General features: G+C 40.3%; 1 long non-coding RNA gene across 1 annotated transcript in view; it reads left to right on the top strand.

The window, feature by feature from the left end:
• The window catches only part of LOC125110895 (uncharacterized), an 83,698-nt gene extending 68,951 nt beyond the window's left edge, over window positions 1–14,747 (top strand). The window contains exon 3 of the long non-coding RNA XR_007130758.1: window positions 14,655–14,747. This is a non-coding gene — a long non-coding RNA (uncharacterized LOC125110895). The remainder of the gene's footprint in view (window positions 1–14,654) is intronic.
• The last annotated feature ends 1,429 nt before the right edge of the window (window positions 14,748–16,176 follow it).

Genomic DNA, 16,176 nt, shown 5'->3' with positions numbered 1-16,176 from the left:
AATCAGAGCTACATTTGCTGGCCTACACCACAGCCACAGCAATGCAGGATCCAAGCCGAGTCTGTGATCTAAACTACAGCTCATGGCAACGCTGGATCCTTAACCCACAGAGTGAGACAAGGGATCGAACCCGCAATCTCATGATTCCAAGTCGGATTCGTTTCTGCTGCGCCATGATGGGAACTCCAGGTGAAGATTCGATGAACCCAATTCTTTCATCTCCTCATATCTAGAAAAACACTAAAATCCGTCAGTGATGACTAATGTCCGTGACTAGTGGTCAACTGGATAAGACCAGCAGCAAACTGCTGTAAAATGTGTGCATGACTGCAGGCACCTCCCCTTTCACCCTTATGATTTATATCTTGATGTTCCCCCCTTCCCTCTTTGAGGCAGTATTTCAAATAGTTCTGAAAACAAAAGATGGACAAAACAGAAGAAGTCATGGTCATCTGTGAGAACAGCTACTCCCAAGGGGGGCCAATGAGCCCAGAGGGGACTCAGGAAAGCATATCCAAGGAGTGATTCCAGTTAAGCCCAGACCTTTAAGTCTCCCCATAGAAATGGTTTTCTGTAAATCTGTAAATATGGTTATCTGTAAATCTTTTGTTCCTACTACCTCCCCCTTGTTGCAAAAACTCATATATCCTAGTTTCCCCTTTCACTTCAGAGTGGTTTCTGGGTCTACTTTTCAGTGGAGTTGAGCTAGACTTAGTTTTGGCCTCTTTCCCCTACTGAGATAGCCGTGGTGGAAGTTTTCTTTGCCTGTTTCATTTTGTCCGGTACAATTTTTGCTTTGATAGAGGTTATAGCCTTTGGTTCTGGAAAATTTTCCCAACTTTTGCTGTCGGTCCCCTTCTTACCGTCTTCCTTGTTCTCTTTTCATGATCCTACCAGGACCCAGGCTGTTTGCCTTCAGGTCTTGTGGCTCTGCCATTCCCCAGAGCCTGGGACTTGTCCTCTGGATCTCTGAATCTGGCTGACGGGTAGGAAAAGAGAGGAAGCGTCACCTTGGGAGGGATTAGCAGGCCAGACCTGGAACTGGAATGCAGCATGGCATCACTTCCTGTTGGTCAAACTCAGTTATGTACCATCACACCCACATGGAACGCAAGCTGGGAAAATGTAGTCTAGCTTGTGCTCAGGAAAGTTTCATGAACATTCAAGAGACTTTTGTGATTGTTTGCTCTGCTGGCACTTAGGATCTGTATCATATTCCTTCCATGTATAGAATGTACCACCCAAGGCAGACAACCCATCTGGTCACTGCATCCAGTTCCAATTTGCTATTTCTGGGTGATATGCCATCCTTTTATGAGGGCTGGGTGTGACTACTTGTGATCCATTGACGTGTGAACAAGGAAGAAATGTTATCTGCTCGTCCCACCCATATAGTGATGGTGGAGCAGGGACAGGAAAAACACAAAGAAAACTCTACTGGGAAACAGACTTGTGGTTGCCAAGGGGGAAGGAAAGATTGGGAGTTTGGGATTAGCACAGGCAAACTATTATACGTAGGATGGATAAACAAGGTCCTACTGTATAGCACAGGGAACTGTATTCAATATCCTGTGATAAACCATAATTAGAAAAGAATATATTGGAGTTCCCAATGTGGCTCAGTGGGTTAGGAATCTGTCTTGTGTCCATGAGGATGCAGGTTCAATCCCTGGCCTCCCTCAGTAGCTTAAGGATCGGATGTTGCCCCAAGCTATGGAGTAGGTTGCAGATGTGGCTTGGATCCTGTGTTGTTGTGGCTGTGGTATAGACTGGCAGCTACAGCTCTGATTCATCCCCTAGCTTGGGAACTTCCATATGCTGCAGGTGTGGCCCTTTAAAAAAAAAAAAAAAGGAAAGAAAAAAGATATTTATATATATAAAACTGAGTCACATTGCTGTACAATAGAAATTAATACAACATTGTAAATCAGCATGTTTGGGAGTTCCCACTGTGGCGCAATGGTATCAGCAGCATCTCTGCAACACCAGGATGCAGGTTCAATTCCTAGCCCCGCCCAGTAGGTTAAAGGATCTTGAATTGTGACCTGCTGCTCAAATCTGATCCCTGACCTGGCAACTCCATATGCTGTGGGGTGGCTGGGAAAAAAAAAAGTTTACAAATTGGTAAAAGAAAAGGATGAGAGACGTAGCAGCAATCTCTGGTCTGTAGATTCTGAAATTCCATTAAGCAAGATTTCTAAAGGTTTCCTCACCAGGGAGGTAGAAGAAATTCCTTGTCTGGCCCTGATTCTGCTTTTGGAGAGGAATTTCCTCGGTCATTGTTCCTCATGGCCCCCAGGTCTCCTTCTGGGAGGTTCTTCTCATCCAGCACCTTTTATGCTCACATCAGACACAAACTTTGCTGAGTAAGCCTTCTGGGGAGTGTGTGTATCTTCCACTGTCCCTTCATTCCTGAGGTTTGTGTTAAGACTTTTCCAAACCAGGCTTCTTTAAACCAGCCTCATGATTTCTTTGGCAATGCCACCAAAATTTTGATGGATTCCAATCTGTTTACTTTCAGTAAGTTCCATATGCTGGTTATTACATACATGGATTGTCCCCACCTCCCATCCCCCTGCCACATAATTCTTTTTTTTTTTTTTCTTTTTAAGGCCACACCTGTGGCATATGGAGGTGCCCAGGCTAGGGGTCAAATCGGAGCTGTAGCTGCTGGCCTACACCACAGCCACAGCAATGTGGAATCCGAGCTGTGTCTGCGACCTACACCACAGCTCACAGCAATGCCGGATCCTTAATCCACTGTGTCCTTATGGATGCTATCCAGGTTCGTTAACCGCTGAGCTGCAATGGGAACTCCCCGCCACATAATTCTCAAGCTTTCTCTGTTGATTTCTTTACTCTTACATCTCTCAGCTTCAGAGTGGATACTTTAAGTCAGGGCTTGGTTGGGGAAGTGGCACCCCTCTTTTGCTATCTGTTCTAAAGCTGAGTCACTTTGCCTAGCTAAAAAGTCTTATTGGACTTTCTTGCTCAAGGTGTTTTATAGCCTTTTCTCTTAATATTTGGGGAAGGGAGAAACAGATTTTCTAACCCTGTAAAGCATTTTGACTCTGTTCATTTCCTTCTGTTATTGCTTGAAAAACCAGACAAATTTTTGCCTGAGCTCATCCCTTTCATGTAATACCTCACTGAAGGCAGACAATAGTGGCCGGTTTATATCCCTGTCCAACCACTTTCCCTAGAGCTGCAGACTCGAGGCAGTGGCCTGTCTTTCAAGTTATCACAGACAGTGGTTTTAACAAATGTTTTGCCTGGCATTGCAGGTGTCTCTAGTCTTTCAGACTCTCATGTTTGTGTACTTGAACCCCACGTCAACGCTATATATTTTAGTGGGTTTTTTGGTTGTTATTTTAAATTTTTTAATTTATTTTATCATTTTTTTATATTGTTATGGCTGTGTCTGTGGCATATGGAAGTTCCCAGTCTCGGGGTTGAATTGGAGCTGTAGCTGCTGGCCTACATCGCAGGGGATCAACACAACAACTGGGGATCCGTGCTGCATCTTTGACCTACACCACAGCTCACGGCAATGTCGGATCCTTAACCCACTGAGTGAGGCCAGGAATCAAACCCACTTCAGAGTCATAGGTTCTGTGTAAGTTATTCTTTATCCTAATAAAGAACATTAGCCATTATAACACATTCCAAATCATAATGATTTCACGCTATAAAAGCTGATGCTTTGCTCACCCAAAGTCTAATGTAATGTTCAGCAGGTAGCTTTCTCTATGGTTATTTATGGAGCCAAGGTATTTATTTATTTAGGTCAAAATTTATCCACCCAGCACAGCCACATGGATACAGCTTTGTGCTTTTAGACAGTTGCCACTTGAGAAAAACGTGACCTTTCCCTCTGAACTCTTCCATTCCACCTGGTCCTCATGTTGAGAAACAAAGGGACATTCTCCTATATCATTTCTTCCCTACCCTTGAGGAGGTGAATGGGAAAAGCTGGCCTGTAATCAGACAAATTGCAGTCCCACGTGGGGAGGGCAATGCAAGTGACAGGATGAAGCCCTAGAGCAGAAGTGTGAGCCCTAACCCTGCCTGAATGGCACTGCCCTCTCAGAACTCTTGCCTTTGCTTTAAATTCAGGAAAGCCTAAATCAAAATTTTGCCAGTCAAAAGAGTTCAAGAGAGGGACTTCCTTTTGTGGCTCAGCAGTTAACGAACCTGACTATGATCCATGAGGATGCGGGTTCAATCCCTGGCCTCATTCAGTGGGTTAAAGATTTGGCGTTGCCATGAGCCATGGTGTAGGTCGCAGATGTAGCTCAGATCTAGTGTTGCTGTGGCTGTGGCGTAGGCCAGTGGCTACAGCTCCAATTTGACTCCTAGCCTGGGAACTTCCACATGCCACAGGTGCAGCCCTAAAAAAAAGGAAAAAAAAAAAAAGATAAAAAGAGCTCAAGAGAAAGCCGGGCTACCATATTGCACAAGTTCCCAGATCTTATTCACCCTTTTCATTGTAAGTTTGGAGCCTTTGGCCAACTTCTTCTCATTCCCCCAGCATTCCCCCAACTCCAAGCTTCCTGTCCAGACAGGGTCACTGGTTCTGCTCAGCTGTTGGGTAGAGTTGCCAGCTGGGGTTTCTGCTCAGGGGCAGCTGCCACATGAGATGTGGTCCTCCAGGATCTGAGCGCTGGTTGTTGTAAGCCCCACTCCCCTTCTCTGCCTCTATCTGATCTCTATCTGATCTGAGCAAAGTACCCCTCAGCGCTGAGGCAGCTGCATGCCCACTTTGGGCTTCCTTTCCAGCTGGAGAGACCCTAGGCTGGGGGGGCCTCTGGGTGTGGTTTTGTGCCAGTCTGGTGGAGGCCACTGCTCCTCTTACCCTGCTTTGTGGTCCTTTTTGATCTCTGTCTTTCAGGGAGCTTCTTTGGCCTCACCCCTAAGTTGGGGGATTTTCATGATGGTGTCTAGTCCACAGGTAGGTGGTAGTTGGTCTTCTTGTGAAGGGGATTTAATTTGGAAATGACTTACTTTGCCCTCTTGATATCACCTCCCCTGTTTCTTAAATAGACTTGCAATCAACCCACTTTCGTCTCCCCTTCAGCTGTTCTTCCAGAGATATGTGTTATCACCAATTCTGAGGCTTCGGGGGACTTTACAGCATAAATTGTTTTCTTCTTGGCTTTTCTCAACACTGACAGGATTTTATTTTTTCAGTTCTGTTACATGATTTACAAAACATCCATCTACTTTCTAGCTTCCAAAATTTTGCTGCTATAGTGCACTCTTCCATTCTCCCTGTCATTGTGGGTTTGTGATTTATAATAAATTTCCTGTGAAATCATTTTAGTAAGCCTTTAGGAAAGTGAAGAAGTAAATGTATGTGTTTCATTCACCATTTTGTTTTTTCCCATCAGCATTTTCCTTTTCATAATTTTCTTGGCTATCACTTTCTATCTTTAGAGGGAATGGTTGAATCCATCTTGATAGATTAATAGCATAGATGTACATCCAATAAAAAGAATGTTAACATCTTTCCATGCAACTTGGTGTGATTTCCAGTGTATTGTGTTAAAGAAAATCCAGAGCCGAACAGTAGTTAAAGCAGTAAAAACAGATTTCATTCAGGAACTGTTGCCATAGGGGAAAAGAGACCTTGGTACAGAACTAGGTTCCGTTTTGAATACAGCATGAACAAGTGCGAATTTATTGCTAAGGAGCAGGGTGGGAGGTCAGTGGATAGAAAACTACTAAGAGGAAATATTCAGGGTAAGGGAGGGATATTGGCTAAACCAACTTCACAGGATTCTTGCGGAAGGCAGGCCAGAGTGATCAGACGTGGGAGACAAGGGAAGAAGAATCTGATTACACATGCAGTGATCAGATACCAAGTGTGTGGATCTGTTCTAAGCTGACCAAGCAGGATCCTTGCTAAAACTGGGTGGTACAGTTTCAACAGGATGGACCCTGAAGTGCACAGTAAAATCTCAGTTGAGAAGAAGCCTAACTGCACTTTGGTCAAGGAAAGTCTTTGTCAACTTTTAAAATGACTAAATGAGGTGTGTGTGTAGAACATACAATTATATGACTGCGGAAAGGGTTTTTAACATTGGCCACCTGGCTGAAGAAAGCTCGTAAACATCCGTTCCTGGCTGGGGAAAGGAGGTATGCATTTGGGAGGAGCAAAGTAAATCATTTAAAGAGAGGAATCCCCCAAAATAGTATATGTCACCTAACTCCATTTATTTAAAATGTACAGTAAATGTAACTATATGTCTAAAGATACACTTGAAAGAGTGCTTAAAATATATTAATTGTGGTGTGGCAGATGAAAGACCGAGAATTTCTTGACACCCTCCCATCAAGATGTGGGCATCTACCAGCCCTCCCCTTTTATCTGGACAGACTCTATGACTGCTTTGACCAACAGAACATAGCAGGATAGAAGTTCCACCATTTTCCAGGGTTAGGGCAAAAGAGAATGACAGCCTCCACTTTCATTTTTCTTTTTTTTTGGTCTTTTTGTCCATTTCAGGGCCATACCTTCAGCATATGGAGGTTCCCAGGCTGGGGGTCCAATCGGAGCTGTGGCTGCCAGCCTTTGGCAGAGCCACAGCAATGCAGGATCCGAGCCGTGTCTGCGACCTATGCCATAGCTTGTGGCATTGCCAGATCCTTGACCCACTGAGTGAGACCAGGGATCAAACCTGCATCCTCATGAATGCTAGTCGGGTTCATTAATCACTGAGCCACGACAGGAACTCCAGCCCCCACTTTCTTCTTTTGGACACTTCCTCTTGGAATCCTAAGCCACTATGTGGGAAGTCTGATAACTGATGCCCTTGAGGAGGTCCCACATGGAAAGAGAAGTCAAGATGCCAGACAGGTGAGCAAAGAAGCCATCTTACAACTGAAACTATATCCAAAGATGTGCTTGAAAGAATACTTAACAAGATATTAATTATATCATCTCTCCATGCTGGGATTTCAGATGATTAACTTTCCTGCTCATGCTTTCAAAAGAAGTTGTATAGCGTAGTAATTGAAAACACTTATTCTGGAACCAGATTTCTTGGGTTCAAATACCATTTCTGTCACTAACTATTTAATCTAGGGCAGGTTAATTAACCTTCCATATCTCAGTTTTCTCATCTGTAAAATGAGGATAGTATAGGGTTTCTTAAAATAGGAAAAATAGAGTTGCCATATGATTCTGCAATACCACTCCTGGCATATATCCAGAGAAAACTATAATTTAAAAAGATACATACCCCAATATTCATTGTAGCACTATTTAAAGTAGTCAAGACATGGCAGCAACCAAAATGTCCATTGATAGAGGAATAGATAAAAAGATATGGTGCACGTATACAATGGAATATTACTTGGCCATGAAAAAGAATGAAACAATACCATTGGCAGTGACATAGATGGACTTAGAGATTATTATACTAAGTGAAGTAAGTCAGATTGAGAAAGACAAACATAATATCGCTTATATGCAGAATCTAAAATATGGAACAAATGAACTTATTTATAGAAATAACAGAAACAGACTTACAGACATAGAAAACAAACTTAGGGAAAGGGGGTAGGGAAGGGATAAATTAGGAGTTTGGGATTAACAGATACAAAATATTATATATAAAATAAATGACAAGGGAGCTGTGTAGCACAGGGAACTATATTTAATATCCTATAATAAACCATAATGGAAAAAATGAAAAATATAATATATAACAGAATCGTTTTGATGTACACCAGAAACAATTATAAAATTTTAAATCAACTATGCTTCCACAAAAAATTTTTTTAGAAATGGGGATAATAAGAGTACCTGCTTGATATGATTGTTGTGAAGAGTAAATGAACTAATTCACATAAAGAATATAGTGCCTAATAAATGTGAACTATCATTAGCAATAAATGTGTTGTTCACATTATTTTCCCTGAGCCTGTGGAAGAAAGACATCCAGGATGGCAACGTGGATGGCACATCTCGGGTATTGTGTGCTCAGTTACAGACCACCACAATAAAGTGAATATCACAATGAAGCAAGTCACACACATTTTTTTTTGTTTCCCAGTGCATGTAAAAGTTATGTTTATACTATACTGTAGTCTATTATGTGTACAATAGCATTATGTCAAAAAGAATGGATATGGGAATTCCCGTTGTGGCTCAGTGGCAATGAATCTGACTACTAGCCATGAGGATGCACGTTTGATCCCTGGCCTCGCTCAGTGGGTTGGGGATCCGGTGTTGCCATGAGCTGTGCTATAAGTCACAGAGGTGGCTCAGATCCCGTGTTGCTGTGGCTGCGGTGTAGGCCGCAGCTACAGCTCCGATTTGACCCCTAGCCTGGGAACCTCCATATGCCCAAGGTGCGGCCCTAAAACAACAACAACAACAAACCAGGAAGAATGGACATGCCTTAATTAAAAAATATTTTATTGCTAAAAAATGCTAACCATCATCTGAGCCTTCAGCAAGTCATAACCTTTTTGCAATAGTAACATCTAAGATCACTGATCACAGGTCAGTAATAACAACAATGAAAACATTTGAAATACTGTGAGAATTTTCAAAATGTGACAGCCATGAAATGAACACATGCTGTTGGAAAAATGGCTCCCATAGACTGTCTTGATTCAGGGTTGCTGTGGACCTCCCGTTTGTAAAAAAAAAAAAAAAATTAATATCTGTGAAGTGCAGTAAAGTGCAATAAAATGAGGTATACCTGTATACTTTTCATTCTTGTACGAGAATACTTATAAAATTAGAAAGAAAGCAATATATGTTATTACCGCAAAAACAAAAAATTCTTTAAGAAGTTAGAAGAGTTCTTCTGTTCCTGGGATTTATGTCTGTTGGAAGGCTTTGGAGTTTAAGAACTCTTTTGTTAGATACCATCTCACCAAAGTTTTAACTCTAGTTTATTGAGAAATATTTTTTCTGAAATGGAATTTAAGACAATAGAGGAAATAAATGAGAAATATAGAATTCCTTCCATGGCTCAATTTAAAGTAAAGCATTTATCTGTAGATTCATTTCCCTAAAGCTGTACAAATGCAAGTAAACTAAGTGGAAAGAAAATTCTCCTGATGATACAGGCCAATAAAATCCACTCTTAATGTATTTTGGATTTGAATTATGTGCACTGATTTTTACATTTATTTGCATGCATTTGTTAGCTGCATTGCAATCTTTACTGGCTATATTGAAATGCCCAGATTATGTGGTAATACAATGCATATGACCTAGTTCTCAGAAATCATTAAAATATGGATGAATTTTTCTCCATGATATTTTAATGTTAGAGGGTAAAATGTCTTGTTTTATCTTCTTGTCTTAAGTTTAATCTAGTAAGTGTGGGTCTGGACAGAGGATGAAGGGAATGCTGGAAACAAACTCAATTTCCTCTTTCCTAAACTAGCTTCAAATGATCTGTGGCAATTCTAGGTCATCATTTAATTCAAATGGGAAATATATTTGAGGGCCTGTTCTGTGTAAAGCATTCTGTAGAATTTAATGGAAGCTTTAAAGATTCAAGAGGATTTCAAACCTGGTTTTGGAGGCAAATTATATGTAATTATACAAGGCAGTATGATATAAGAGCTGTATTATTTTATTTAATATGTATGCTTACGATCTAATTCTGTAAAGAAAGTTTCAGGAGTCAAAGTCTGCAATAGAGTCAAAACTCTACAGTACTGTGGGATTCTAGAGAATGAAATTAATTTTATTCAGGAGGATTAGGAAAGATATTTTAGGATAACTAGAGATTTCGATTAATAGAACTGGGACCATGTTAACAAAACTGTGTAAGTATCTCACATAATCAGTCAATGGCATAGAGGCTATTAGGGCTATAATATATGAAGATGAGTAATGGGGCCCCAAGTATGAAAGAGCTCTGGGAACTCAGATATTTAAAGACATAGCCCTGAGTTTTGAGGTATACCCAATGATTAGCTTAGTTCAGCAGTCTACAGATTATCTTATTTAGAAAGCTAGTTCAGCAAAGAAAAAAGGGTTCCATGATTAAAGAAGATTTGGAAATCCTAGGTCAAAACAATCCAAGAGAAGTTTCCATTGTGGCTCAGTGGATTAAGGACTCGATAATAGTGTCCATGAGGATGCAGATTCTATCCCTGGCTTCACTCAGTGGGTTAAGGATCCAGAGTTGTCCCAAGCTGCAGCTTAGTTCTCGGATGTGGCTTGGATCTAGTGTTGCCGTGGCTGTGTTGTAGGTCGGCACTGCAGCTTCGATTTGACCCCTAGCCCGGGAACTTCCATATGCCACTGGTGTAGCCATAAAAAGAAAAAAGAAAAAACAAAACAAAACAATCCAAGAAATTCCTTGTGGTACAGTGGGTTAAGGATCAGCATTGCCACTCCAGTGGCTTGGATTCAGTCCCTGGCCCAGGAACTTCCACATACCATGGATGCAGCCAAAACTAAAAATTGTACAATATATATTTTTTCATTTTTTAAAAAGTTTTATTGAAGTATAGTTGATTTACAATGTTGTGCCAATTTCTGCTGTACAGCACAGTGATTCAGTTACACATGTACACACATCCGTTCTCTTTCAGATTCCTTTCCCACACAGATTATCATAGAATATTGGGTAGAGTTTCTGTGCTATACAGCAGGTCCCCATTGACCAGTAATTCCTTTTTTTTTTTTTTTTATTATTTTCCCACTGTACAGCAAGGGGGTCAGGTTATCCTTACATGTATACATTACAATTATATTTTTCCCCCAGCCTTTCTTCTGTTGCCCAGTAATTCCTTATGCCTCTGTGTGCATATGCCAATCCCAAACCCCCATCCATCCCTCCTCCCACCCATGTGTCCCCTTTGGCGGACAAAGTTAATCATAACTTTGTTTTCAAATCTGTGAATCTGTTTCTGTTCTGCAAATAGGTTTGTCTGTATCTTTTTTTTTTAGATTCCATATATGAGTGATAGCATAGAATGTTTATCTTTCACTGTCTGACTAATTTCACTTAGTATGATAATCTCTAGGTCCATCCATGTTGCTGCAAATGGCATTATTTCATTCTTTTTTATAGCTGAGTAATATTTCATTGTATATCTTTATTGAAGGACCTTCCAGAGCCTTTACTATGCCAGTATACATAGTTAATCTTCCAATGCAAGTTCTTGGCTTGTTATTTTAGCTGTTTTGTTAACATTAGTTTGCTTTAAATTCTGACTATAATCTAAGTTCCTTTTAATCAATGACATCACTTTGTTTCCTCCTTCTTTATTTTTCCTTCCCTTGTCTCTTCTTTACTCCTTTTCTGTTTGCTTAATTTTTTTTCTCCGTAATTTTTTTCTTTTTCAAGAAATTTGTAATGTAATTTTAAAACATTTGTGACCACAGTGCTGTGTTAATTTAAAAACAAAATTTTTTAGGAGTTCCCGCTGTGGTATAATGGGTTAAGAATCTGACTACAGTGGCTTGGATTGCTGCAGAGGCATGGGTTCAATTCCTGTCCCGCATCTCTGACCCCAGAACTTCTATATGCCATGGGTGTGGCCATAAAAATAAAAGAAAACCGCCCCCCCAAACCCAAAATTTTTTGTGCATTTCTTTAAGAAATCGATTCTAGGAGTTCTTGTCGTGGCTCAGCAGGTAAGGAACCCGACTAGCATCCATGAGGACATGGGTTCGATCCCTGGCCTTGCTCAGTGGATTAAGGATCTGGCATTGCTATGAGCTGTGGTGTAGGTCACAGACATGGCTCAGATCTGGTGCTGCTATGGCTGTGGTGTAGGCTGGCAGCTACAGTTCTGATTCTACCCCTAGCCTGGGAACCTCCATATGCCACAAGTGTGGCCCTAAAAAGACCAAAAAAAAAAAAAAAAGATAAAAAGAAAAAAGAAATTTGTTCTCAAGACACTGAATGAAATAACTATTCTCCACTGTTCTAAGACTACCATCCTCTGACAATGGAACATAACTTTCCCTTACTTTTTTTTTTTTTTTAAGGGCTGCACTTGCCGCCTGTTGAAGTTCCCTGGCTAGGGGTTGAATTGGAGCTGCAGTTTCCATCTGTGACCTATACCACAGCTCATGGCAACTTTGGATTTTTTCTTTTCTTTTTTTTTATTTTAAAGATATTTATTTATTTATTTATTTAATATTTTAATACTGTATTTTTTAGCAAAAAAGGCTTAGAATTCAGTGCTAGACACTAAGGATGGAATCTAACCCAGTTACCAAGGAATCCCCATTCTGTCTTCTTTTTTTTCCCTTTACGACTTAAATAAAGCCTGTACGTATCTCCTGAATGAAAAAAAAAATGGTTTTCCCCCAGTGAACAGCTATAGTCCATAATTTACACTTGTACTTAGCACTTTATTTTTTTATTTTATTTTATTTTTTAACTTCGGATTCTTAACCCACTGAGCAGGACTGAGGATCACACCCACATCCTCATGGATACTAGTCGAGTTTGTTACTGCTGAGCCACACCAGCAACTCCTTTCCCTAATTCTTGATTTAACAGTAGTTCTTTCTAATTGGGGAAGGATAACTTTATAATTTTTTCTTCCAGTTTTAATGTAGAATGCAGTCCTGAGTGATGAGGAAAAAATTGGGGCAATCATTTGCCAGATATATCAGCTGAATCACTCTGCAGGTCAGTGGGTGACCTGTCTTAACCAAATACTCTAAAACTATTTTTTAGTTGCTATTGGCCTTGCTGTTGTCAACTACCAAAAAATATGCCCAACCTAAAAGTTGAGAATTAAGTTTTATTTGGGGCAGAATGAGGACTCAATCCTGGGAAGGAGCATCTCAAATAACCCTGAGAAACCTGCTCTGAGGAGGCAAGGTGGTGGGGAGCAAGGTTAAATAAGAGTTTCACACCAAAAGGCAGATATTAGGAACAAAAGATTACTGTTCATGAAAGAAAACGAGGTATCTCAAGTTAAGCAATTTAGCACTTTTCTATGCATGGGAAGATGCAAGGATCTGAACTCACTGAAATCATTCCTTTGATATGTAGTTCAATTATCTGGGGCCAGTATCCTATGTTTTTACATCCTGAGTTTCCTTATGGTTCACCTCCAGAGGGGCTGCAGTCTGGTGGCTGCTGGATGGCAGGCATTCTTTGTTACCTTCCTGAGTTCCCTCAGGGCTCACCGGCTTACCCCTGGAGGTGGCTGTAATTGCTAATGACTGTGACATACTTTGTTTACCGATATGGCAGGCAATATTTTATTTTTCAGTGTATACCATGCACTGGAAATTGAGTGTTTTTCTCATTGTCATTCAACTCATGTAGAAGGTAGAACTAGAATCAGAACCCGAGAATCTCTGATTTCAAACCACTCCATTTTATTGCCTGCTGCTATGTACATCAGAACTTCTTAGTAAAATCACTAATGCTACCATCCTTTATGTTTATTCTCATACACTATAGAACCCAAGAACTACATGGCAGACTCCCATCCAGCTTTTTATTTTTATATTTATTTTTTATATATTTTTTAGGGCCACACCTGTGGCATGTGGATGTTCTCAGGCTAGGGGCTGAATTGGAGCTGCAGCTGCTGGCCTATGCCACAGCCACAGCAACTCCCATCGAGCTTTTTAAAGTCATTTGTTTGGCGGTGGTGGCAATTAACATACAAATAACAAAGAAGCAAACAGAAAACAAAACAAAGTAATGAAAAACATTGTAAATAAATAAATTATATCTTTTAAGATTCAATAATAATAACATCATTTTTTTTGTATAAATGACAGCAATATGAATGCCATAAGTTTTGAAGGGGAGTAAAATTTGTCACCTCAAAATGTTTCTTTGGGAGTTCCCGCTGTGGTGCAGTGAGTGAAGAATCTGACTTCAGCAGCCCAGGTTGCTGAAGAGGCTTGGATTTGATCCTTGGCCCAGGGCAGCAGTGGGTGAAAGGATCCAGAGTTGCTACAGCTGTGGTGTGGGTCCCAGCTGCAGCTCGGGTTCAGTCCCTGGCCTGGGAACCTCCATATGCAGCACACGTGATCATTTAAAAAAAACCTCTTTGGTTGTGATGATTGTTGTACAACTATAAATGTAATAATCATTGAGTAATTAAAAATAAAAAAATAAAAAAGAAAACAACATGCTAATAAATGATGGGTATAGGCTTTGAAAAAAAAAAATCTCTTTGGCATGTGGATTATTTCAAGATGGAAACAATCAAGGCCCAAAAGACTCAGAAAGAAATCTTTCCCCTAATTGGGTAAAAAATGTAGACAGGAGTTCCCATCGTGGCACAGTGGTTAACGATTCTGACTAGGAATTCGTTTTCCACTAGGAAACCTTGTGGTTTCGGGTTTGATCCCTGCCCTTGCTCAGTGGGTAAAGGATCCGGTGTTGCTGTGGTGTGGTGTAGGCTGGTGGCTACAGCTCCGATTCGACCCCTAGCCTGGGAACCTCCATATGGCGAGGGAGTGGCCCTAGAAAAGGCAAAAAAGGCAAAAACAAACGAAAAAACAAAACAAGAGTGTAGACAGAGGTCCTGTCCCAGGAAGGGAACCATCACCACAAATACTATAGTATGAACTAGATATGTGGACCTAGAAAAGTCTATTTGTTAAAATTCCTCTCTTTGTCCTATTGTTTCTCTATGGCCCAGAAAACATCTCTTTACCAAAATCGCTTTTCTCTCTCCTTCAGGTGCCTTCCTCTGCTTTGAGGTCCTAAACCACTACCTCCAACATCCTCTTTTGTCTTTAGCTAAAAATGATATTCAAGGTGAAGCCTTCAGGTATTTTGGTGAGTTGAGTTTTTCCTGTCTTCCCTTATATATGTGTTAAACTATTGTTGATTTTCTCCTTCAAATTTTTCTCATGTCAATTTAATTCTTAGACCAGCCAGAAGAGTGTAGAATGATGCAGGAAAATTTCTTCCTCCCGAGCACTTCCAATTTCACTTTTAGATTAAAAGAACCCTTTTCAGAAGAATATATCTAACAAAAAATTTAGGAGAGTGTTGTAGCTAATTTAAAGACTGTTAGTAGAGAACATTATGAAATTTATAAGATGTTTTCCAGAAATGAACACTGTAGAATTCTAATTAAATGTAAAATAGCGAAGTTAAACATGGAAATTAGTAACATTCGTTTGTGAGAGGAGAATGCATGAGCTATAAGGTAGTGTGACATGGAAGAAAACATTAAATCCTCTTTGATGAAAGTCAAGTAGAGACCAGTGCAGAGCCCTGAGTGAACACCCTTCAGGCCATACCAGGACCGGAGGTGAAAAGAAACAGCTGATGTGTCAAATTGGCTTTTAAAAAATGTGAGAATGCTGGAGGTTGACATTTGTTAAAACCTATTCCACTAAAATGGTATAATTTTTAATAAATATACAAGAGACCAAAATGTCAAAAGACGAGTCAATCATCTCTTTTAAGATCTTTTGGAGCTCTGCTATTCTCACCCCTGCTGTGACTCTTTCACTTGGAAATTATTCACAACAAAAGGAGAAGTCTCTCATTTTTGTGGCCACAAGGGGATAAGAGAGATGCCATGTGAATTGTAAAAGTCTTTTTTTCAAAATGCTTACTTTGTAATAAAAATGGCCCTTTAATCTGAAGTACAGATCTTTTTTCACATTTGCTGCCTACTATGCTGCACAGTTTCAACTGATCACCTTGATGACTTTAATTTTTGAATATGAAATAAACCCTCCTCTTCTCCATTAGGCTATTTAACTTTAACTTTCATAATGAAATGGAGTAGAAAAGGTCAAGGCCACCCTTCCTAAAACCCAAGTAAAAAATTTCATTCATCTTCTAGGCAAGCGTGTCTTTAACAAAATATCAGGTTACATAGTTGCTTAAGGAAATAGGTTCTAGGGGGCAGCAAAGGATCTAAGGCCCTTTGGAAAGGTTTTCCAAGCATTAAAGTTTTCTATGCTGTGTCTCTAGTTCCCTTATCCCTCTCCCGGGCAAATACTAACCCTCCAGTCCCTGAAATGACAATTTGCTGGTGGGCTATGGGGGTGACAGAACCCCACCATTTGGCCTTGAAGCATACCATGCATATGTGGGGAGAGGTGGTGGGGGAGTAAAAAGAATTTTCACTCTACCCTTTTCAGTTCTTGGCTGAGATCTTCCCCCACCCCTGTAATAAAAGACAGATTAACGGGAGAAAAATACAGACATTTAATAAGATGTATACCTCCTGTACACAAAG

The sequence above is a fragment of the Phacochoerus africanus genome, chromosome 11, assembly GCF_016906955.1.
Source record: "Phacochoerus africanus isolate WHEZ1 chromosome 11, ROS_Pafr_v1, whole genome shotgun sequence".
Lineage (NCBI taxonomy): Eukaryota > Metazoa > Chordata > Mammalia > Artiodactyla > Suidae > Phacochoerus > Phacochoerus africanus.
This window is presented reverse-complemented; position numbering and strand designations above follow the sequence as displayed.